The sequence below is a fragment of the Stegodyphus dumicola genome, chromosome 11 (assembly GCF_044657685.1).
Source record: "Stegodyphus dumicola isolate Sdum_Otavi_A_Nest chromosome 11, ASM4465768v1".
Classification (NCBI taxonomy): Eukaryota; Metazoa; Arthropoda; class Arachnida; order Araneae; family Eresidae; genus Stegodyphus; species Stegodyphus dumicola.
In genome coordinates this window covers 91492809-91520148 of record NC_140778.1, presented here as the reverse complement: position 1 = coordinate 91520148, position 27340 = coordinate 91492809, and positions in this window count along the sequence as shown.

Below are 27340 nucleotides of genomic sequence, written 5' to 3'. Positions count from 1 at the left end.
TTCACTCCGATAAGAAAATCGAATCAAAATACTGATTAAAGTAATATAGTATAGATAGACTGACTACATTTTTATCATTTGATGAAAAAACACTCATGTTTGGTGGGTTTTTTTTTTTTTTTTTTTTTTTTCCTTCCGTTGATTTTGTTTCTATTTCGTAGCATCGTGTAAAATAATGTCACCCATTTAACAACATTTCAATTTATTAAATCATAAATGGATACAACTATTAAGTAAATTATTAGGAATTATTTAATTAGATCTTTCATAGTGAAAAAAAAATAGAGTAGTTATTTTAAATTATACGTGAGTTACTCTCAGAGTTTCCTTCTCAACAGGAATACGCTCACAGATTCAGTCATGGAGCTTATAAGAAATAGACTAACCCAAATGGGTTTTCTCCCTCGTCTGAGGAGTTTCCGGATATCATCTTGATCACATTCGGAGGAGCAGGGACGACTTGCAGAAATTTAACAGTGGAAGCTTATTTCAGCGTGTACAATTGTCAAGAAAAAGCTGGTTGTAGAGCCTTATTTCACACATTAGAATTTCTCGATATTTTTTTTTTAAATTGAGATTGATTTTTAAAAGTTTAACATATTTAAAAAGCATAATTAACGTTCCAAATATAAAGGTATTGCATGCTTTCAGGGCTGGATATTTTTTTACCTTTTCCTATGCTGTAAGGAAATTTGTAACTACTTCTTTTAGAAAATAATATTTTAAATCTGAACTAATAGAAAATTTCAAACAAGCAATTTTTATGCTTTTTATTGGTGTATAAAAAACGAGTTTTTGAACGTTTTGTTTAAAAGTCTAAATTGTGCTGCTTTTTTAAAATTATAGATGAGTATTATAGCACAATTTCTATAAATGAATTTTATTTCAATTATATTTCATAACCCATCATAGTGATAAACACTTTTGACTCCTTAAAAGGTTTTATACATTTAATTCTAATATCAAAATTGTATTTAACCGTAATAATTAATTTTGCTTGTATTTTATAGTGATTATTTTTTTAAATTTATTTTTAGTTCTGCATAAGAATTTTTTTATTTACTGTTAATTTAATTTATTATCTCAAAGGGGAGGTAGCCTAGAAAGGCTGTTAGTTTCGATGCGGCATTTTGCGCTCTTTTACTATAAATGTCCGTATCTCCTTGTAACTTGTTACCAAATATTATCGTCCTATATTATATGTAAAGAAATTAAATAAAGAATCTGCATGAATACATGTATGTTTCTCGCACTGTGGAAAAAACGACAGACAGTACCTAGAGCCATCAAATTTTGAATAATGTAATCCTCCACCCGAACATGGGCAACAATCTTGGCTGCCCCGCCAAGTGAACTAAATCACACTACGGATCCACTCCCCCTTTGGGTTCTTCGTGGAGGTTCAACCTCTACTATTACGCTTCCAAGGGAGCAGCGCACCACCTGGATACCACACCAGGCAGCACTGGTCGTCTATTGCTCCTGCCGGTCGCATGGACGAGCCCGTCGCAGTGGGCCGTTACCCATCTGGAATTTCAAATTTTTTTTAATCTATTTCATATTTTGTAAAACTTTAACGAATTTTTATTAACAAACTCAACGAGTTCAGAGCGAGCACTGTACGGAAAATAACAATTTTATCTCCAGTGCGGATATTCTAAAGATATTCTGTTTTTAAATGTATGTGGTTTACGGGCGAAGAACATGACATTCAATAAATATAGGTAACGCACAAAACTTAAAAAAAAAGGTTCATTTTGGGCGTAATATAAAATCTGACTGCTTCTAGATTTTATTTTATCTTTTTTTTTTACGTTATTTATTTCAAAGCATCACGTACTATCAAACTTATTTAATTTTACGTTATTTGTACGCAAAATTATGTTCATAAGTTTAGTGTTTTTACCGGTTTACCAAAGTAAAAATGTTTGTACAAGAATTACCGTGAAAAAAATGCGCGAAATGTAGTAAAAAGGACTTTAATGAGATATATTAAATCCTATTTGGAAAAAACTGTGGCTTTCATAGTCTCATCACTATACAACGTATCACATTTAATAATTAAAAAGAGTTATGTGATACAAACGCCATAGGTTTCAGTGTTAAAGTAAACCAGATCGTCCCTACTGTACCCATGGACCTTATAAGAAATAGATTAACCCAATTGCGTTTTCTCCCTTGTCTGGCGCGTTCCCGGCTGTCACCTTGATCACATCCGGAGGAGTAGGGACGACTTCCAGAAATTAGCAATATTTGGCTATTGCAGCGCGTACAATTGTCACGAAAAAGCTGGTGGTAGTGCCTCATTTCACAAGTAAGAATTTTTAAATATTTTTATTTTTGACACTGAGATTGCTTTTTAAATACTTAGCATGTTTTTCAAGCATAATTAACGTTCTAAATAATTATAAAGCTGTTGCATGCTTTCATGCTTGTATATATTTTTAGCTTTTCCTATGATGTAAGCGAATTTGTAACTTCTTCTTTTAGAAAATAATATTTTAAATCTTAAATAACAGAAAAATTCAACCAAGTAATTTTCTCTTACAATTACTAAAACTATAACTAATACTAAACTATAGCTAAATACTAAAATGCCTAAAAATGAATTTTTGGAAGTTTTTCTTTAAAATTTATAATTTTTTGCTGCTTTTTTAAATTATAGGTAAATTTTAATTCCTAGCATTATAACTAATCAAAAATAAGAATATTTAACAACGAAAAATATACATCTTATATATCTGGTTTTGTTGTTAAAAGCTTAGCTTATAAAGTAAAATGTAATATCTGTTTCTCAGCTTTAGTTTCAACAGAACCATATGATGGTTTTCTAGGTTTCAAGTATTATAAACCTGGATGTAAAGGTTTGACTTCTCCTTCCAGTGACTCCGAATGATCTGCAAAATGCAGAAATAATTTTTAGGTAGACTGAAAAGGAGTTTAAATTGAATAAAAATAATATTATAAATTTCATGACTCTAAAAGTCTTAAAAAGCGTAGGAACACATATATTTCCTTCTCTTCAAGACCATATTTATGATGATGAGCCAGATAAAAACCACCTGATTAAATTAATTAAAGCAGTGATATTTCAATATTTAAAAATCAGAATGCAGTTGCATGTTACAATGAATCTAAACAGAGAGAAAATATTCGAAGCAGATTTACTAAATTAATATTATTTAAGCATCAATAAACCATATTATCTGTTTCTCTTCCTCTCTCTCTCTAAATATATGTATATATAGGTGTGTGTATTTACATTAATAGATAAATAGATATAATCTTGTTTTCACAAATATTTGAAATAAAAAGTGAAGTAAGCGAATTTTTCAGTGCAACAAATATCCTAAATTGTTTACTTTCATACATATGTATTTATGGATGTATAGTCATTCTGCTTAAAGTATTTACAGGTATATAAAATTACAAGGCTACTTTAGGCGCATTAATAAAATTTTAAGATTGGACATATAATATCTTGTATTTTATAGTAATTATTTTTTTAAATTTATTTCTAGTTACGCATAAGATTTTTTTTTAATTTACTTCTAATTTTTTTTTAAATTCTTCATTACACTCAGAAAAGTTTATGCTCCCAATTTTATGAGTTATTAATATTGTCATAAATTATCATCTTTTAATACCATAATAATTTTGAAAACAGAAAAAATAAATAAAACGATCCATGGTTTCTATAAAAATTTGAAATAATAAATATTTGCTACTACTGCCTGAAAATGTTCATAAAATTTAAAAAAAAATTACCAAATATTGTTTAATTTTACCTTATTTGTTTCATAGCATCATGTACTATCAATCTTACTTAATTTTACTTTATTTGAAGGCAAAAGTAAATTCATAAATTTTTTGTTTAGAGTTTTTACCATTTTACCAAAGTAATGATGTTTAGACAAGAATTACCTTATGCTCAAAAAGCAGTAAAAAAAATACTCAAAATGCACTAAAAAGTGGTTTCATGAGATATATAAAATGTTATTAGCAAAAACTGTGATTTTTATTATCTCATCATTTATACAACGTATCAAATTTAATAATTAAAAAGAGTTATGTGATACAAACGCCATATGTTTCAATGTTACGATTAACTAAATCGTCCCTACTCTCTCTTCCCGACATGTGTGTGACGCACGCCCCGCCCACTGGGTTAGTCTGTTTCTTATAAGGTCCATGACTGTACCTTGCAGACATGTCGCCGACGCGCGCCCCGCCCACTGGGTTAGTCTATCTCTTATAAGGTCCATGAACGCAATTAAGAGGCAGTCGGCCTAGTACGGCCCTTACCAATATGTTATAAATAGGGCATCTTTAATGATGAGTTGAATCCGGTAAGATGAAAGGCACTTTTTGCTAAGTCTCTAAGACAGAAGTAAAAGTGGCGCATCTTATGCCAAAATCGCAGTAATCGTGGTGGGCTGGGAAAGGACACACACTCCCTCTCCTACCGCCACATTAATGTTAATACTTATGCATAGGACTGTTTACATAATTGCAGATCTGCCGCGGAGGCAGAATACCGCATTATTCAATACTACCGAGTCGGCATAGTCTGTGAAAGAATTGCATAACTTGAAATACTATTAAAAATATACCCTTCCAAACGACTGGTGGTAATTACTTTATAAAACTTTGTTTTCCATCTGTGCAAGGTTTAAGAAAATATATTAAAATTTCTATGTTTTCAAGATATAGAAGCGTAAAAGTGAAATTTCATTTCGAATGCAAATTATCCTAATAATGTAGGTAAACATTTCTAAGTATACTTTTGACATACATCTTGCGAAAGCTTACATTTTTTTCCTAAAACTTTCACTCCGATAAGAAAATCGAATCAAAATACTGATTAAAGTAATATAGTATAGATAGACTGACTACATTTTTATCATTTGATGAAAAAACACTCATGTTTGGTGTTTTTTTTTTCCTTCCGTTGATTTTGTTTCTATTTCATAGCATCGTGTAAAATAATGTCACCCATTTAACAACATTTCAATTTATTAAATCATAAATGGATACAACTATTAAGTAAATTATTAGGAATTATTTAATTAGATCTTTCATAGTGAAAAAAATAGAGTAGTTATTTTGAATTATACGTGACTTACTCTCATAGTTTCCTTCTCAACAGGAATACGCCCACAGATTCAGTTATGGAGCTTATAAAAAAATAGACTAACCCAAATGGGTTTTCTCCCTCGTCTGAGGAGTTCCCGGATATCATCTTGATCACATTCGGAGGAGCAGGGACGACTTGCAGAAATTTAACAGTGGCAGCTTATTTCAGCGTGTACAATTGTCAAGAAAAAGCTGGTTGTAGAGCCTTATTTCACAAATTAGAATTTCTCGATATTTTTTTTTTAAATTGAGATTGATTTTTAAAAATTTAACATATTTAAAAAGCATAAGTAACGTTCCAAATAATTATAAAGCTATTGCATGCTTTCAAGGGCTGGATATTTTTTTACCTTTTCCTATGCTGTAAGGAAATTTGTAACTACTTCTTTTAGAAAATAATATTTTAAATCTGAACTAATAGAAAATTTCAAACAAGCAATTTTTATGCTTTTTATTGGTGTATAAAAAACGAGTTTTTGAACGTTTTGTTTAAAAGTCTAAATTGTGCTGCTTTTTTAAAATTATAGATGAGTATTATAGCACAATTTCTATAAATGAATTTTATTTCAATTATATTTCATAACCCATCATAGTGATAAACACTTTTGACTCCTTAAAAGGTTTTATACATTTAATTCTAATATCAAAATTGTATTTAACCGTAATAATTAATTTTGCTTGTATTTTATAGTGATTATTTTTTTAAATTTATTTTTAGTTCTGCATAAGAATTTTTTTTATTTACTGTTAATTTAATTTATTATCTCAAAGGGGAGGTAGCCTAGAAAGGCTGTTAGTTTCGATGCGGCATTTTGCGCTCTTTTACTATAAATGTCCGTATCTCCTTGTAACTTGTTACCAAATATTATCGTCCTATATTATATGTAAAGAAATTAAATAAAGAATCTGCATGAATACATGTATGTTTCTCGCACTGTGGAAAAAACGACAGACAGTACCTAGAGCCATCAAATTTTGAATAATGTAATCCTCCACCCGAACATGGGCAACAATCTTGGCTGCCCCGCCAAGTGAACTAAATCACACTACGGATCCACTCCCCCTTTGGGCTCTTCGTGGAGGTTCAACCTCTACTATTACGCTTCCAAGGGAGCAGCGCACCACCTGGATACCACACCAGGCAGCACTGGTCGTCTATTGCTCCTGCCGGTCGCATGGACGAGCCCGTCGCAGTGGGCCGTTACCCATCTGGAATTTCAAATTTGTTTTAATCTATTTCATATTTTGTAAAACTTTAACGAATTTTTATTAACAAACTCAACGAGTTCAGAGCGAGCACTGTACGGAAAATAACAATTTTATCTCCAGTGCGGATATTCTAAAGATATTCTGTTTTTAAATGTATGTGGTTTACGGGCGAAGAACATGACATTCAATAAATATAGGTAACGCACAAAACTTAAACAAAAAGGTTCATTTTGGGCGTAATATAAAATCTGACTGCTTCTAGATTTTATTTTATCTTTTTTTTTTCCTTCATTGCACTCAGAAAATTTTATGCTCCAAATTTTATAAATTACTAAAATAAATAATCTACTTTAATGTTAATAATTTAATGATGCTATAATCAAATAAATAATCGTTTTGTAATGTTATTATAATTTTGAAAATTATTACCTGAAACTGTTCATTAAATTAAAGACAAATTATCAGATCTTGTTTCATTTTACGTTATTTATTTGAAAGCATCACGTACTATCAAACTTATTTAATTTTACGTTATTTGTACGCAAAATTATGTTCATAAGTTTTGTGTTTTTACCGGTTTACCAAAGTAAAAATGTTTGTACAAGAATTACCGTGAAAAAAATGCGCGAAATGTAGTAAAAAGGACTTTAATGAGATATATTAAATCCTATTTGGAAAAAACTGTGGCTTTCATAGTCTCATCACTATACAACGTATCACATTTAATAATTAAAAAGAGTTATGTGATACAAACGCCATAGGTTTCAGTGTTAAAGTAAACCAGATCGTCCCTACTGTACCCATGGACCTTATAAGAAATAGATTAACCCAATTGCGTTTTCTCCCTTGTCTGGCGCGTTCCCGGCTGTCACCTTGATCACATCCGGAGGAGTAGGGACGACTTCCAGAAATTAGCAATATTTGGCTATTGCAGCGCGTACAATTGTCACGAAAAAGCTGGTGGTAGTGCCTCATTTCACAAGTAAGAATTTTTAAATATTTTTATTTTTGACACTGAGATTGCTTTTTAAATACTTAGCATGTTTTTCAAGCATAATTAACGTTCTAAATAATTATAAAGCTGTTGCATGCTTTCATGCTTGTATATATTTTTAGCTTTTCCTATGATGTAAGCGAATTTGTAACTTCTTCTTTTAGAAAATAATATTTTAAATCTTAAATAACAGAAAAATTCAACCAAGTAATTTTCTCTTAGAATTACTAAAACTATAACTAATACTAAACTATAGCTAAATACTAAAATGCCTAAAAATGAATTTTTGAAAGTTTTTCTTTAAAATTTATAATTTTTTGCTGCTTTTTTAAATTATAGGTAAATTTTAATTCCTAGCATTATAACTAATCAAAAATAAGAATATTTAACAACGAAAAATATACATCTTATATATCTGGTTTTGTTGTTAAAAGCTTAGCTTATAAAGTAAAATGTAATATCTGTTTCTCAGCTTTAGTTTCAACAGAACCATATGATGGTTTTCTAGGTTTCAAATATTATAAACCTGGATGTAAAGGTTTGACTTCTCCTTCCAGTGACTCCGAATGATCTGCAAAATGCAGAAATAATTTTTAGGCAGACTGAAAAGGAGTTTAAATTGAATAAAAAAAATATTATAAATTTCATGACTCTAAAAGTCTTAAAAAGCGTAGGAACACATATATTTCCTTCTCTTCAAGACCATATTTATGATGATGAGCCAGATAAAAACCACCTGATTAAATTAATTAAAGCAGTGATATTTCAATATTTAAAAATCAGAATGCAGTTGCATGTTACAATGAATCTAAACAGAGAGAAAATATTCGAAGCAGATTTACTAAATTAATATTATTTAAGCATCAATAAACCATATTATCTGTTTCTCTTCCTCTCTCTCTCTAAATATATGTATATATAGGTGTGTGTATTTACATTAATAGATAAATAGATATAATCTTGTTTTCACAAATATTTGAAATAAAAAGTGAAGTAAGCGAATTTTTCAGTGCAACAAATATCCTAAATTGTTTACTTTCATACATATGTATTTATGGATGTATAGTCATTCTGCTTAAAGTATTTACAGGTATATAAAATTACAAGGCTACTTTAGGCGCATTAATAAAATTTTAAGATTGGACATATAATATCTTGTATTTTATAGTAATTATTTTTTTTAATTTATTTCTAGTTCCGCATAAGATTTTTTTTTAATTTACTTCTAATTTTTTTTTAAATTCTTCATTACACTCAGAAAAGTTTATGCTCCCAATTTTATGAGTTATTAATATTGTCATAAATTATCATCTTTTAATACCATAATAATTTTGAAAACAGAAAAAATAAATAAAACGATCCATGGTTTCTATAAAAATTTGAAATAATAAATATTTGCTACTACTGCCTGAAAATGTTCATAAAATTTAAAAAAAAATTACCAAATATTGTTTAATTTTACCTTATTTGTTTCATAGCATCATGTACTATCAATCTTACTTAATTTTACTTTATTTGAAGGCAAAAGTAAATTCATAAATTTTTTGTTTAGAGTTTTTACCATTTTACCAAAGCAATGATGTTTAGACAAGAATTACCTTATGCTCAAAAAGCAGTAAAAAAAATACTCAAAATGCACTAAAAAGTGGTTTCATGAGATATATAAAATGTTATTAGCAAAAACTGTGATTTTTATTATCTCATCATTTATACAACGTATCAAATTTAATAATTAAAAAGAGTTATGTGATACAAACGCCATATGTTTCAATGTTACGATTAACTAAATCGTCCCTACTCTCTCTTCCCGACATGTGTGTGACGCACGCCCCGCCCACTGGGTTAGTCTGTTTCTTATAAGGTCCATGACTGTACCTTGCAGACATGTCGCCGACGCGCGCCCCGCCCACTGGGTTAGTCTATCTCTTATAAGGTCCATGAACGCAATTAAGAGGCAGTCGGCCTAGTACGGCCCTTACCAATATGTTATAAATAGGGCATCTTTAATGATGAGTTGAATCCGGTAAGATGAAAGGCACTTTTTGCTAAGTCTCTAAGACAGAAGTAAAAGTGGCGCATCTTATGCCAAAATCGCAGTAATCGTGGTGGGCTGGGAAAGGACACACACTCCCTCTCCTACCGCCACATTAATGTTAATACTTATGCATAGGACTGTTTACATAATTGCAGATCTGCCGCGGAGGCAGAATACCGCATTATTCAATACTACCGAGTCGGCATAGTCTGTGAAAGAATTGCATAACTTGAAATACTATTAAAAATATACCCTTCCAAACGACTGGTGGTAATTACTTTATAAAACTTTGTTTTCCATCTGTGCAAGGTTTAAGAAAATATATTAAAATTTCTATGTTTTCAAGATATAGAAGCGTAAAAGTGAAATTTCATTTCGAATGCAAATTATCCTAATAATGTAGGTAAACATTTCTAAGTATACTTTTGACATACATCTTGCGAAAGCTTACATTTTTTTCCTAAAACTTTCACTCCGATAAGAAAATCGAATCAAAATACTGATTAAAGTAATATAGTATAGATAGACTGACTACATTTTTATCATTTGATGAAAAAACACTCATGTTTGGTGGGTTTTTTTTTTTTTTTTTTTTTTTTTTCCTTCCGTTGATTTTGTTTCTATTTCGTAGCATCGTGTAAAATAATGTCACCCATTTAACAACATTTCAATTTATTAAATCATAAATGGATACAACTATTAAGTAAATTATTAGGAATTATTTAATTAGATCTTTCATAGTGAAAAAAAATAGAGTAGTTATTTTAAATTATACGTGAGTTACTCTCAGAGTTTCCTTCTCAACAGGAATACGCTCACAGATTCAGTCATGGAGCTTATAAAAAATAGACTAACCCAAATGGGTTTTCTCCCTCGTCTGAGGAGTTTCCGGATATCATCTTGATCACATTCGGAGGAGCAGGGACGACTTGCAGAAATTTAACAGTGGAAGCTTATTTCAGCGTGTACAATTGTCAAGAAAAAGCTGGTTGTAGAGCCTTATTTCACACATTAGAATTTCTCGATATTTTTTTTTTAAATTGAGATTGATTTTTAAAAATTTAACATATTTAAAAAGCATAATTAACGTTCCAAATATAAAGCTATTGCATGCTTTCAGGGCTGGATATTTTTTTACCTTTTCCTATGCTGTAAGGAAATTTGTAACTACTTCTTTTAGAAAATAATATTTTAAATCTGAACTAATAGAAAATTTCAAACAAGCAATTTTTATGCTTTTTATTGGTGTATAAAAAACGAGTTTTTGAACGTTTTGTTTAAAAGTCTAAATTGTGCTGCTTTTTTAAAATTATAGATTAGTATTATAGCACAATTTCTATAAATGAATTTCATTTCAATTATATTTCATAACCCATCATAGTGATAAACACTTTTGACTCCTTAAAAGGTTTTATACATTTAATTCTAATATCAAAATTGTATTTAACCGTAATAATTAATTTTGCTTGTATTTTATAGTGATTATTTTTTTAAATTTATTTTTAGTTCTGCATAAGAATTTTTTTTATTTACTGTTAATTTAATTTATTATCTCAAAGGGGAGGTAGCCTAGAAAGGCTGTTAGTTTCGATGCGGCATTTTGCGCTCTTTTACTATAAATGTCCGTATCTCCTTGTAACTTGTTACCAAATATTATCGTCCTATATTATATGTAAAGAAATTAAATAAAGAATCTGCATGAATACATGTATGTTTCTCGCACTGTGGAAAAAACGACAGACAGTACCTAGAGCCATCAAATTTTGAATAATGTAATCCTCCACCCGAACATGGGCAACAATCTTGGCTGCCCCGCCAAGTGAACTAAATCACACTACGGATCCACTCCCCCTTTGGGCTCTTCGTGGAGGTTCAACCTCTACTATTACGCTTCCAAGGGAGCAGCGCACCACCTGGATACCACACCAGGCAGCACTGGTCGTCTATTGCTCCTGCCGGTCGCATGGACGAGCCCGTCGCAGTGGGCCGTTACCCATCTGGAATTTCAAATTTGTTTTAATCTATTTCATATTTTGTAAAACTTTAACGAATTTTTATTAACAAACTCAACGAGTTCAGAGCGAGCACTGTACGGAAAATAACAATTTTATCTCCAGTGCGGATATTCTAAAGATATTCTGTTTTTAAATGTATGTGGTTTACGGGCGAAGAACATGACATTCAATAAATATAGGTAACGCACAAAACTTAAAAAAAAAGGTTCATTTTGGGCGTAATATAAAATCTGACTGCTTCTAGATTTTATTTTATCTTTTTTTTTTCCTTCATTGCACTCAGAAAATTTTATGCTCCAAATTTTATAAATTACTAAAATAAATAATCTACTTTAATGTTAATAATTTAATGATGCTATAATCAAATAAATAATCGTTTTGTAATGTTATTATAATTTTGAAAATTATTACCTGAAACTGTTCATTAAATTAAAGACAAATTATCAGATCTTGTTTCATTTTACGTTATTTATTTCAAAGCATCACGTACTATCAAACTTATTTAATTTTACGTTATTTGTACGCAAAATTATGTTCATAAGTTTTGTGTTTTTACCGGTTTACCAAAGTAAAAATGTTTGTACAAGAATTACCGTGAAAAAAATGCGCGAAATGTAGTAAAAAGGACTTTAATGAGATATATTAAATCCTATTTGGAAAAAACTGTGGCTTTCATAGTCTCATCACTATACAACGTATCACATTTAATAATTAAAAAGAGTTATGTGATACAAACGCCATAGGTTTCAGTGTTAAAGTAAACCAGATCGTCCCTACTGTACCCATGGACCTTATAAGAAATAGATTAACCCAATTGCGTTTTCTCCCTTGTCTGGCGCGTTCCCGGCTGTCACCTTGATCACATCCGGAGGAGTAGGGACGACTTCCAGAAATTAGCAATATTTGGCTATTGCAGCGCGTACAATTGTCACGAAAAAGCTGGTGGTAGTGCCTCATTTCACAAGTAAGAATTTTTAAATATTTTTATTTTTGACACTGAGATTGCTTTTTAAATACTTAGCATGTTTTTCAAGCATAATTAACGTTCTAAATAATTATAAAGCTGTTGCATGCTTTCATGCTTGTATATATTTTTAGCTTTTCCTATGATGTAAGCGAATTTGTAACTTCTTCTTTTAGAAAATAATATTTTAAATCTTAAATAACAGAAAAATTCAACCAAGTAATTTTCTCTTACAATTACTAAAACTATAACTAATACTAAACTATAGCTAAATACTAAAATGCCTAAAAATGAATTTTTGAAAGTTTTTCTTTAAAATTTATAATTTTTTGCTGCTTTTTTAAATTATAGGTAAATTTTAATTCCTAGCATTATAACTAATCAAAAATAAGAATATTTAACAACGAAAAATATACATCTTATATATCTGGTTTTGTTGTTAAAAGCTTAGCTTATAAAGTAAAATGTAATATCTGTTTCTCAGCTTTAGTTTCAACAGAACCATATGATGGTTTTCTAGGTTTCAAATATTATAAACCTGGATGTAAAGGTTTGACTTCTCCTTCCAGTGACTCCGAATGATCTGCAAAATGCAGAAATAATTTTTAGGCAGACTGAAAAGGAGTTTAAATTGAATAAAAAAAATATTATAAATTTCATGACTCTAAAAGTCTTAAAAAGCGTAGGAACACATATATTTCCTTCTCTTCAAGACCATATTTATGATGATGAGCCAGATAAAAACCACCTGATTAAATTAATTAAAGCAGTGATATTTCAATATTTAAAAATCAGAATGCAGTTGCATGTTACAATGAATCTAAACAGAGAGAAAATATTCGAAGCAGATTTACTAAATTAATATTATTTAAGCATCAATAAACCATATTATCTGTTTCTCTTCCTCTCTCTCTCTAAATATATGTATATATAGGTGTGTGTATTTACATTAATAGATAAATAGATATAATCTTGTTTTCACAAATATTTGAAATAAAAAGTGAAGTAAGCGAATTTTTCAGTGCAACAAATATCCTAAATTGTTTACTTTCATACATATGTATTTATGGATGTATAGTCATTCTGCTTAAAGTATTTACAGGTATATAAAATTACAAGGCTACTTTAGGCGCATTAATAAAATTTTAAGATTGGACATATAATATCTTGTATTTTATAGTAATTATTTTTTTTAATTTATTTCTAGTTCCGCATAAGATTTTTTTTAATTTACTTCTAATTTTTTTTTAAATTCTTCATTACACTCAGAAAAGTTTATGCTCCCAATTTTATGAGTTATTAATATTGTCATAAATTATCATCTTTTAATACCATAATAATTTTGAAAACAGAAAAAATAAATAAAACGATCCATGGTTTCTATAAAAATTTGAAATAATAAATATTTGCTACTACTGCCTGAAAATGTTCATAAAATTTAAAAAAAAATTACCAAATATTGTTTAATTTTACCTTATTTGTTTCATAGCATCATGCACTATCAATCTTACTTAATTTTACTTTATTTGAAGGCAAAAGTAAATTCATAAATTTTTTGTTTAGAGTTTTTACCATTTTACCAAAGTAATGATGTTTAGACAAGAATTACCTTATGCTCAAAAAGCAGTAAAAAAAATACTCAAAATGCACTAAAAAGTGGTTTCATGAGATATATAAAATGTTATTAGCAAAAACTGTGATTTTTATTATCTCATCATTTATACAACGTATCAAATTTAATAATTAAAAAGAGTTATGTGATACAAACGCCATATGTTTCAATGTTACGATTAACTAAATCGTCCCTACTCTCTCTTCCCGACATGTGTGTGACGCACGCCCCGCCCACTGGGTTAGTCTGTTTCTTATAAGGTCCATGACTGTACCTTGCAGACATGTCGCCGACGCGCGCCCCGCCCACTGGGTTAGTCTATCTCTTATAAGGTCCATGAACGCAATTAAGAGGCAGTCGGCCTAGTACGGCCCTTACCAATATGTTATAAATAGGGCATCTTTAATGATGAGTTGAATCCGGTAAGATGAAAGGCACTTTGTGCTAAGTCTCTAAGACAGAAGTAAAAGTGGCGCATCTTATGCCAAAATCGCAGTAATCGTGGTGGGCTGGGAAAGGACACACACTCCCTCTCCTACCGCCACATTAATGTTAATACTTATGCATAGGACTGTTTACATAATTGCAGATCTGCCGCGGAGGCAGAATACCGCATTATTCAATACTACCGAGTCGGCATAGTCTGTGAAAGAATTGCATAACTTGAAATACTATTAAAAATATACCCTTCCAAACGACTGGTGGTAATTACTTTATAAAACTTTGTTTTCCATCTGTGCAAGGTTTAAGAAAATATATTAAAATTTCTATGTTTTCAAGATATAGAAGCGTAAAAGTGAAATTTCATTTCGAATGCAAATTATCCTAATAATGTAGGTAAACATTTCTAAGTATACTTTTGACATACATCTTGCGAAAGCTTACATTTTTTTCCTAAAACTTTCACTCCGATAAGAAAATCGAATCAAAATACTGATTAAAGTAATATAGTATAGATAGACTGACTACATTTTTATCATTTGATGAAAAAACACTCATGTTTGGTGGTTCTTTTTTTTTTTTTTTTTTTTTTTTCCTTCCGTTGATTTTGTTTCTATTTCGTAGCATCGTGTAAAATAATGTCACCCATTTAACAACATTTCAATTTATTAAATCATAAATGGATACAACTATTAAGTAAATTATTAGGAATTATTTAATTAGATCTTTCATAGTGAAAAAAAAATAGAGTAGTTATTTTAAATTATACGTGAGTTACTCTCAGAGTTTCCTTCTCAACAGGAATACGCTCACAGATTCAGTCATGGAGCTTATAAGAAATAGACTAACCCAAATGGGTTTTCTCCCTCGTCTGAGGAGTTTCCGGATATCATCTTGATCACATTCGGAGGAGCAGGGACGACTTGCAGAAATTTAACAGTGGAAGCTTATTTCAGCGTGTACAATTGTCAAGAAAAAGCTGGTTGTAGAGCCTTATTTCACACATTAGAATTTCTCGATAATTTTTTTTTAAATTGAGATTGATTTTTAAAAGTTTAACATATTTAAAAAGCATAATTAACGTTCCAAATATAAAGCTATTGCATGCTTTCAGGGCTGGATATTTTTTTACCTTTTCCTATGCTGTAAGGAAATTTGTAACTACTTCTTTTAGAAAATAATATTTTAAATCTGAACTAATAGAAAATTTCAAACAAGCAATTTTTATGCTTTTTATTGGTGTATAAAAAACGAGTTTTTGAACGTTTTGTTTAAAAGTCTAAATTGTGCTGCTTTTTTAAAATTATAGATGAGTATTATAGCACAATTTCTATAAATGAATTTTATTTCAATTATATTTCATAACCCATCATAGTGATAAACACTTTTGACTCCTTAAAAGGTTTTATACATTTAATTCTAATACCAAAATTGTATTTAACCGTAATAATTAATTTTGCTTGTATTTTATAGTGATTATTTTTTTAAATTTATTTTTAGTTCTGCATAAGATTTTTTTTATTTACTGTTAATTTAATTTATTATCTCAAAGGGGAGGTAGCCTAGAAAGGCTGTTAGTTTCGATGCGGCATTTTGCGCTCTTTTACTATAAATGTCCGTATCTCCTTGTAACTTGTTACCAAATATTATCGTCCTATATTATATGTAAAGAAATTAAATAAAGAATCTGCATGAATACATGTATGTTTCTCGCACTGTGGAAAAAACGACAGACAGTACCTAGAGCCATCAAATTTTGAATAATGTAATCCTCCACCCGAACATGGGCAACAATCTTGGCTGCCCCGCCAAGTGAACTAAATCACACTACGGATCCACTCCCCCTTTGGGCTCTTCGTGGAGGTTCAACCTCTACTATTACGCTTCCAAGGGAGCAGCGCACCACCTGGATACCACACCAGGCAGCACTGGTCGTCTATTGCTCCTGCCGGTCGCATGGACGAGCCCGTCGCAGTGGGCCGTTACCCATCTGGAATTTCAAATTTGTTTTAATCTATTTCATATTTTGTAAAACTTTAACGAATTTTTATTAACAAACTCAACGAGTTCAGAGCGAGCACTGTACGGAAAATAACAATTTTATCTCCAGTGCGGATATTCTAAAGATATTCTGTTTTTAAATGTATGTGGTTTACGGGCGAAGAACATGACATTCAATAAATATAGGTAACGCACAAAACTTAAAAAAAAAGGTTCATTTTGGGCGTAATATAAAATCTGACTGCTTCTAGATTTTATTTTATCTTTTTTTTTTCCTTCATTGCACTCAGAAAATTTTATGCTCCAAATTTTATAAATTACTAAAATAAATAATCTACTTTAATGTTAATAATTTAATGATGCTATAATCAAATAAATAATCGTTTTGTAATGTTATTATAATTTTGAAAATTATTACCTGAAACTGTTCATTAAATTAAAGACAAATTATCAGATCTTGTTTCATTTTACGTTATTTATTTGAAAGCATCACGTACTATCAAACTTATTTAATTTTACGTTATTTGTACGCAAAATTATGTTCATAAGTTTTGTGTTTTTACCGGTTTACCAAAGTAAAAATGTTTGTACAAGAATTACCGTGAAAAAAATGCGCGAAATGTAGTAAAAAGGACTTTAATGAGATATATTAAATCCTATTTGGAAAAAACTGTGGCTTTCATAGTCTCATCACTATACAACGTATCACATTTAATAATTAAAAAGAGTTATGTGATACAAACGCCATAGGTTTCAGTGTTAAAGTAAACCAGATCGTCCCTACTGTACCCATGGACCTTATAAGAAATAGATTAACCCAATTGCGTTTTCTCCCTTGTCTGGCGCGTTCCCGGCTGTCACCTTGATCACATCCGGAGGAGTAGGGACGACTTCCAGAAATTAGCAATATTTGGCTATTGCAGCGCGTACAATTGTCACGAAAAAGCTGGTGGTAGTGCCTCATTTCACAAGTAAGAATTTTTAAATATTTTTATTTTTGACACTGAGATTGCTTTTTAAATACTTAGCATGTTTTTCAAGCATAATTAACGTTCTAAATAATTATAAAGCTGTTGCATGCTTTCATGCTTGTATATATTTTTAGCTTTTCCTATGATGTAAGCGAATTTGTAACTTCTTCTTTTAGAAAATAATATTTTAAATCTTAAATAACAGAAAAATTCAACCAAGTAATTTTCTCTTAGAATTACTAAAACTATAACTAATACTAAACTATAGCTAAATACTAAAATGCCTAAAAATGAATTTTTGAAAGTTTTTCTTTAAAATTTATAATTTTTTGCTGCTTTTTTAAATTATAGGTAAATTTTAATTCCTAGCATTATAACTAATCAAAAATAAGAATATTTAACAACGAAAAATATACATCTTATATATCTGGTTTTGTTGTTAAAAGCTTAGCTTATAAAGTAAAATGTAATATCTGTTTCTCAGCTTTAGTTTCAACAGAACCATATGATGGTTTTCTAGGTTTCAAATATTATAAACCTGGATGTAAAGGTTTGACTTCTCCTTCCAGTGACTCCGAATGATCTGCAAAATGCAGAAATAATTTTTAGGCAGACTGAAAAGGAGTTTAAATTGAATAAAAAAAATATTATAAATTTCATGACTCTAAAAGTCTTAAAAAGCGTAGGAACACATATATTTCCTTCTCTTCAAGACCATATTTATGATGATGAGCCAGATAAAAACCACCTGATTAAATTAATTAAAGCAGTGATATTTCAATATTTAAAAATCAGAATGCAGTTGCATGTTACAATGAATCTAAACAGAGAGAAAATATTCGAAGCAGATTTACTAAATTAATATTATTTAAGCATCAATAAACCATATTATCTGTTTCTCTTCCTCTCTCTCTCTAAATATATGTATATATAGGTGTGTGTATTTACATTAATAGATAAATAGATATAATCTTGTTTTCACAAATATTTGAAATAAAAAGTGAAGTAAGCGAATTTTTCAGTGCAACAAATATCCTAAATTGTTTACTTTCATACATATGTATTTATGGATGTATAGTCATTCTGCTTAAAGTATTTACAGGTATATAAAATTACAAGGCTACTTTAGGCGCATTAATAAAATTTTAAGATTGGACATATAATATCTTGTATTTTATAGTAATTATTTTTTTTAATTTATTTCTAGTTCCGCATAAGATTTTTTTTAATTTACTTCTAATTTTTTTTTAAATTCTTCATTACACTCAGAAAAGTTTATGCTCCCAATTTTATGAGTTATTAATATTGTCATAAATTATCATCTTTTAATACCATAATAATTTTGAAAACAGAAAAAATAAATAAAACGATCCATGGTTTCTATAAAAATTTGAAATAATAAATATTTGCTACTACTGCCTGAAAATGTTCATAAAATTTAAAAAAAAATTACCAAATATTGTTTAATTTTACCTTATTTGTTTCATAGCATCATGTACTATCAATCTTACTTAATTTTACTTTATTTGAAGGCAAAAGTAAATTCATAAATTTTTTGTTTAGAGTTTTTACCATTTTACCAAAGTAATGATGTTTAGACAAGAATTACCTTATGCTCAAAAAGCAGTAAAAAAAGTACTCAAAATGCACTAAAAAGTGGTTTCATGAGATATATAAAATGTTATTAGCAAAAACTGTGATTTTTATTATCTCATCATTTATACAACGTATCAAATTTAATAATTAAAAAGAGTTATGTGATACAAACGCCATATGTTTCAATGTTACGATTAACTAAATCGTCCCTACTCTCTCTTCCCGACATGTGTGTGACGCACGCCCCGCCCACTGGGTTAGTCTGTTTCTTATAAGGTCCATGACTGTACCTTGCAGACATGTCGCCGACGCGCGCCCCGCCCACTGGGTTAGTCTATCTCTTATAAGGTCCATGAACGCAATTAAGAGGCAGTCGGCCTAGTACGGCCCTTACCAATATGTTATAAATAGGGCATCTTTAATGATGAGTTGAATCCGGTAAGATGAAAGGCACTTTTTGCTAAGTCTCTAAGACAGAAGTAAAAGTGGCGCATCTTATGCCAAAATCGCAGTAATCGTGGTGGGCTGGGAAAGGACACACACTCCCTCTCCTACCGCCACATTAATGTTAATACTTATGCATAGGACTGTTTACATAATTGCAGATCTGCCGCGGAGGCAGAATACCGCATTATTCAATACTACCGAGTCGGCATAGTCTGTGAAAGAATTGCATAACTTGAAATACTATTAAAAATATACCCTTCCAAACGACTGGTGGTAATTACTTTATAAAACTTTGTTTTCCATCTGTGCAAGGTTTAAGAAAATATATTAAAATTTCTATGTTTTCAAGATATAGAAGCGTAAAAGTGAAATTTCATTTCGAATGCAAATTATCCTAATAATGTAGGTAAACATTTCTAAGTATACTTTTGACATACATCTTGCGAAAGCTTACATTTTTTTCCTAAAACTTTCACTCCGATAAGAAAATCGAATCAAAATACTGATTAAAGTAATATAGTATAGATAGACTGACTACATTTTTATCATTTGATGAAAAAACACTCATGTTTGGTGGGTTTTTTTTTTTTTTTTTTTTTCCTTCCGTTGATTTTGTTTCTATTTCGTAGCATCGTGTAAAATAATGTCACCCATTTAACAACATTTCAATTTATTAAATCATAAATGGATACAACTATTAAGTAAATTATTAGGAATTATTTAATTAGATCTTTCATAGTGAAAAAAAAATAGAGTAGTTATTTTAAATTATACGTGAGTTACTCTCAGAGTTTCCTTCTCAACAGGAATACGCTCACAGATTCAGTCATGGAGCTTATAAGAAATAGACTAACCCAAATGGGTTTTCTCCCTCGTCTGAGGAGTTTCCGAATATCATCTTGATCACATTCGGAGGAGCAGGGACGACTTGCAGAAATTTAACAGTGGAAGCTTATTTCAGCGTGTACAATTGTCAAGAAAAAGCTGGTTGTAGAGCCTTATTTCACACATTAGAATTTCTCGATATTTTTTTTTTAAATTGAGATTGATTTTTAAAAATTTAACATATTTAAAAAGCATAATTAACGTTCCAAATATAAAGCTATTGCATGCTTTCAGGGCTGGATATTTTTTTACCTTTTCCTATGCTGTAAGGAAATTTGTAACTACTTCTTTTAGAAAATATATTTTAAATCTGAACTAATAGAAAATTTCAAACAAGCAATTTTTATGCTTTTTATTGGTGTATAAAAAACGAGTTTTTGAACGTTTTGTTTAAAAGTCTAAATTGTGCTGCTTTTTTAAAATTATAGATGAGTATTATAGCACAATTTCTATAAATGAATTTTATTTCAATTATATTTCATAACCCATCATAGTGATAAACACTTTTGACTCCTTAAAAGGTTTTATACATTTAATTCTAATATCAAAATTGTATTTAACCGTAATAATTAATTTTGCTTGTATTTTATAGTGATTATTTTTTTAAATTTATTTTTAGTTCTGCATAAGAATTTTTTTTATTTACTGTTAATTTAATTTATTATCTCAAAGGGGAGGTAGCCTAGAAAGGCTGTTAGTTTCGATGCGGCATTTTGCGCTCTTTTACTATAAATGTCCGTATCTCCTTGTAACTTGTTACCAAATATTATCGTCCTATATTATATGTAAAGAAATTAAATAAAGAATCTGCATGAATACATGTATGTTTCTCGCACTGTGGAAAAAACGACAGACAGTACCTAGAGCCATCAAATTTTGAATAATGTAATCCTTCACCCGAACATGGGCAACAATCTTGGCTGCCCCGCCAAGTGAACTAAATCACACTACGGATCCACTCCCCCTTTGGGCTCTTCGTGGAGGTTCAACCTCTACTATTACGCTTCCAAGGGAGCAGCGCACCACCTGGATACCACACCAGGCAGCACTGGTCGTCTATTGCTCCTGCCGGTCGCATGGACGAGCCCGTCGCAGTGGGCCGTTACCCATCTGGAATTTCAAATTTGTTTTAATCTATTTCATATTTTGTAAAACTTTAACGAATTTTTATTAACAAACTCAACGAGTTCAGAGCGAGCACTGTACGGAAAATAACAATTTTATCTCCAGTGCGGATATTCTAAAGATATTCTGTTTTTAAATGTATGTGGTTTACGGGCGAAGAACATGACATTCAATAAATATAGGTAACGCACAAAACTTAAAAAAAAAGGTTCATTTTGGGCGTAATATAAAATCTGACTGCTTCTAGATTTTATTTTATCTTTTTTTTTTCCTTCATTGCACTCAGAAAATTTTATGCTCCAAATTTTATAAATTACTAAAATAAATAATCTACTTTAATGTTAATAATTTAATGATGCTATAATCAAATAAATAATCGTTTTGTAATGTTATTATAATTTTGAAAATTATTACCTGAAACTGTTCATTAAATTAAAGACAAATTATCAGATCTTGTTTCATTTTACGTTATTTATTTCAAAGCATCACGTACTATCAAACTTATTTAATTTTACGTTATTTGTACGCAAAATTATGTTCATAAGTTTTGTGTTTTTAGCGGTTTACCAAAGTAAAAATGTTTGTACAAGAATTACCGTGAAAAAAATGCGCGAAATGTAGTAAAAAGGACTTTAATGAGATATATTAAATCCTATTTGGAAAAAACTGTGGCTTTCATAGTCTCATCACTATACAACGTATCACATTTAATAATTAAAAAGAGTTATGTGATACAAACGCCATAGGTTTCAGTGTTAAAGTAAACCAGATCGTCCCTACTGTACCCATGGACCTTATAAAAAATAGATTAACCCAATTGCGTTTTCTCCCTTGTCTGGCGCGTTCCCGGCTGTCACCTTGATCACATCCGGAGGAGTAGGGACGACTTCCAGAAATTAGCAATATTTGGCTATTGCAGCGCGTACAATTGTCACGAAAAAGCTGGTGGTAGTGCCTCATTTCACAAGTAAGAATTTTTAAATATTTTTATTTTTGACACTGAGATTGCTTTTTAAATACTTAGCATGTTTTTCAGGCATAATTAACGTTCTAAATAATTATAAAGCTGTTGCATGCTTTCATGCTTGTATATATTTTTAGCTTTTCCTATGATGTAAGCGAATTTGTAACTTCTTCTTTTAGAAAATAATATTTTAAATCTTAAATAACAGAAAAATTCAACCAAGTAATTTTCTCTTACAATTACTAAAACTATAACTAATACTAAACTATAGCTAAATACTAAAATGCCTAAAAATGAATTTTTGGAAGTTTTTCTTTAAAATTTATAATTTTTTGCTGCTTTTTTAAATTATAGGTAAATTTTAATTCCTAGCATTATAACTAATCAAAAATAAGAATATTTAACAACGAAAAATATACATCTTATATATCTGGTTTTGTTGTTAAAAGCTTAGCTTATAAAGTAAAATGTAATATCTGTTTCTCAGCTTTAGTTTCAACAGAACCATATGATGGTTTTCTAGGTTTCAAATATTATAAACCTGGATGTAAAGGTTTGACTTCTCCTTCCAGTGACTCCGAATGATCTGCAAAATGCAGAAATAATTTTTAGGCAGACTGAAAAGGAGTTTAAATTGAATAAAAAAAATATTATAAATTTCATGACTCTAAAAGTCTTAAAAAGCGTAGGAACACATATATTTCCTTCTCTTCAAGACCATATTTGTGATGATGAGCCAGATAAAAACCACCTGATTAAATTAATTAAAGCAGTGATATTTCAATATTTAAAAATCAGAATGCAGTTGCATGTTACAATGAATCTAAACAGAGAGAAAATATTCGAAGCAGATTTACTAAATTAATATTATTTAAGCATCAATAAACCATATTATCTGTTTCTCTTCCTCTCTCTCTCTAAATATATGTATATATAGGTGTGTGTATTTACATTAATAGATAAATAGATATAATCTTGTTTTCACAAATATTTGAAACAAAAAGTGAAGTAAGCGAATTTTTCAGTGCAACAAATATCCTAAATTGTTTACTTTCATACATATGTATTTATGGATGTATAGTCATTCTGCTTAAAGTATTTACAGGTATATAAAATTACAAGGCTACTTTAGGCGCATTAATAAAATTTTAAGATTGGACATATAATATCTTGTATTTTATAGTAATTATTTTTTTAAATTTATTTCTAGTTCCGCATAAGATTTTTTTTTAATTTACTTCTAATTTTTTTTTAAATTCTTCATTACACTCAGAAAAGTTTATGCTCCCAATTTTATGAGTTATTAATATTGTCATAAATTATCATCTTTTAATACCATAATAATTTTGAAAACAGAAAAAATAAATAAAACGATCCATGGTTTCTATAAAAATTTGAAATAATAAATATTTGCTACTACTGCCTGAAAATGTTCATAAAATTTAAAAAAAAATTACCAAATATTGTTTAATTTTACCTTATTTGTTTCATAGCATCATGTACTATCAATCTTACTTAATTTTACTTTATTTGAAGGCAAAAGTAAATTCATAAATTTTTTGTTTAGAGTTTTTACCATTTTACCAAAGTAATGATGTTTAGACAAGAATTACCTTATGCTCAAAAAGCAGTAAAAAAAATACTCAAAATGCACTAAAAAGTGGTTTCATGAGATATATAAAATGTTATTAGCAAAAACTGTGATTTTTATTATCTCATCATTTATACAACGTATCAAATTTAATAATTAAAAAGAGTTATGTGATACAAACGCCATATGTTTCAATGTTACGATTAACTAAATCGTCCCTACTCTCTCTTCCCGACATGTGTGTGACGCACGCCCCGCCCACTGGGTTAGTCTGTTTCTTATAAGGTCCATGACTGTACCTTGCAGACATGTCGCCGACGCGCGCCCCGCCCACTGGGTTAGTCTATCTCTTATAAGGTCCATGAACGCAATTAAGAGGCAGTCGGCCTAGTACGGCCCTTACCAATATGTTATAAATAGGGCATCTTTAATGATGAGTTGAATCCGGTAAGATGAAAGGCACTTTTTGCTAAGTCTCTAAGACAGAAGTAAAAGTGGCGCATCTTATGCCAAAATCGCAGTAATCGTGGTGGGCTGGGAAAGGACACACACTCCCTCTCCTACCGCCACATTAATGTTAATACTTATGCATAGGACTGTTTACATAATTGCAGATCTGCCGCGGAGGCAGAATACCGCATTATTCAATACTACCGAGTCGGCATAGTCTGTGAAAGAATTGCATAACTTGAAATACTATTAAAAATATACCCTTCCAAACGACTGGTGGTAATTACTTTATAAAACTTTGTTTTCCATCTGTGCAAGGTTTAAGAAAATATATTAAAATTTCTATGTTTTCAAGATATAGAAGCGTAAAAGTGAAATTTCATTTCGAATGCAAATTATCCTAATAATGTAGGTAAACATTTCTAAGTATACTTTTGACATACATCTTGCGAAAGCTTACATTTTTTTCCTAAAACTTTCACTCCGATAAGAAAATCGAATCAAAATACTGATTAAAGTAATATAGTATAGATAGACTGACTACATTTTTATCATTTGATGAAAAAACACTCATGTTTGGTGGGTTTTTTTTTTTTTTTTTTTTCCTTCCGTTGATTTTGTTTCTATTTCGTAGCATCGTGTAAAATAATGTCACCCATTTAACAACATTTCAATTTATTAAATCATAAATGGATACAACTATTAAGTAAATTATTAGGAATTATTTAATTAGATCTTTCTAAGTGAAAAAAAAATAGAGTAGTTATTTTAAATTATACGTGAGTTACTCTCAGAGTTTCCTTCTCAACAGGAATACGCTCACAGATTCAGTCATGGAGCTTATAAGAAATAGACTAACCCAAATGGGTTTTCTCCCTCGTCTGAGGAGTTTCCGGATATCATCTTGATCACATTCGGAGGAGCAGGGACGACTTGCAGAAATTTAACAGTGGAAGCTTATTTCAGCGTGTACAATTGTCAAGAAAAAGCTGGTTGTAGAGCCTTATTTCACACATTAGAATTTCTCGATATTTTTTTTTTAAATTGAGATTGATTTTTAAAAATTTAACATATTTAAAAAGCATAATTAACGTTCCAAATATAAAGCTATTGCATGCTTTCAGGGCTGGATATTTTTTTACCTTTTCCTATGCTGTAAGGAAATTTGTAACTACTTCTTTTAGAAAATAATATTTTAAATCTGAACTAATAGAAAATTTCAAACAAGCAATTTTTATGCTTTTTATTGGTGTATAAAAAACGAGTTTTTGAACGTTTTGTTTAAAAGTCTAAATTGTGCTGCTTTTTTAAAATTATAGATGAGTATTATAGCACAATTTCTATAAATGAATTTTATTTCAATTATATTTCATAACCCATCATAGTGATAAACACTTTTGACTCCTTAAAAGGTTTTATACATTTAATTCTAATATCAAAATTGTATTTAACCGTAATAATTAATTTTGCTTGTATTTTATAGTGATTATTTTTTTAAATTTATTTTTAGTTCTGCATAAGAATTTTTTTTATTTACTGTTAATTTAATTTATTATCTCAAAGGGGAGGTAGCCTAGAAAGGCTGTTAGTTTCGATGCGGCATTTTGCGCTCTTTTACTATAAATGTCCGTATCTCCTTGTAACTTGTTACCAAATATTATCGTCCTATATTATATGTAAAGAAATTAAATAAAGAATCTGCATGAATACATGTATGTTTCTCGCACTGTGGAAAAAACGACAGACAGTACCTAGAGCCATCAAATTTTGAATAATGTAATCCTCCACCCGAACATGGGCAACAATCTTGGCTGCCCCGCCAAGTGAACTAAATCACACTACGGATCCACTCCCCCTTTGGGCTCTTCGTGGAGGTTCAACCTCTACTATTACGCTTCCAAGGGAGCAGCGCACCACCTGGATACCACACCAGGCAGCACTGGTCGTCTATTGCTCCTGCCGGTCGCATGGACGAGCCCGTCGCAGTGGGCCGTTACCCATCTGGAATTTCAAATTTGTTTTAATCTATTTCATATTTTGTAAAATTTTAACGAATTTTTATTAACAAACTCAACGAGTTCAGAGCGAGCACTGTACGGAAAATAACAATTTTATCTCCAGTGCGGATATTCTAAAGATATTCTGTTTTTAAATGTATGTGGTTTACGGGCGAAGAACATGACATTCAATAAATATAGGTAACGCACAAAACTTAAAAAAAAAGGTTCATTTTGGGCGTAATATAAAATCTGACTGCTTCTAGATTTTATTTTATCTTTTTTTTTTTCCTTCATTGCACTCAGAAAATTTTATGCTCCAAATTTTATAAATTACTAAAATAAATAATCTACTTTAATGTTAATAATTTAATGATGCTATAATCAAATAAATAATCGTTTTGTAATGTTATTATAATTTTGAAAATTATTACCTGAAACTGTTCATTAAATTAAAGACAAATTATCAGATCTTGTTTCATTTTACGTTATTTATTTCAAAGCATCACGTACTATCAAACTTATTTAATTTTACGTTATTTGTACGCAAAATTATGTTCATAAGTTTTGTGTTTTTACCGGTTTACCAAAGTAAAAATGTTTGTACAAGAATTACCGGGAAAAAATGCGCGAAATGTAGTAAAAAGGACTTTAATGAGATATATTAAATCCTATTTGGAAAAAACTGTGGCTTTCATAGTCTCATCACTATACAACGTATCACATTTAATAATTAAAAAGAGTTATGTGATACAAACGCCATAGGTTTCAGTGTTAAAGTAAACCAGATCGTCCCTACTGTACCCATGGACCTTATAAGAAATAGATTAACCCAATTGCGTTTTCTCCCTTGTCTGGCGCGTTCCCGGCTGTCACCTTGATCACATCCGGAGGAGTAGGGACGACT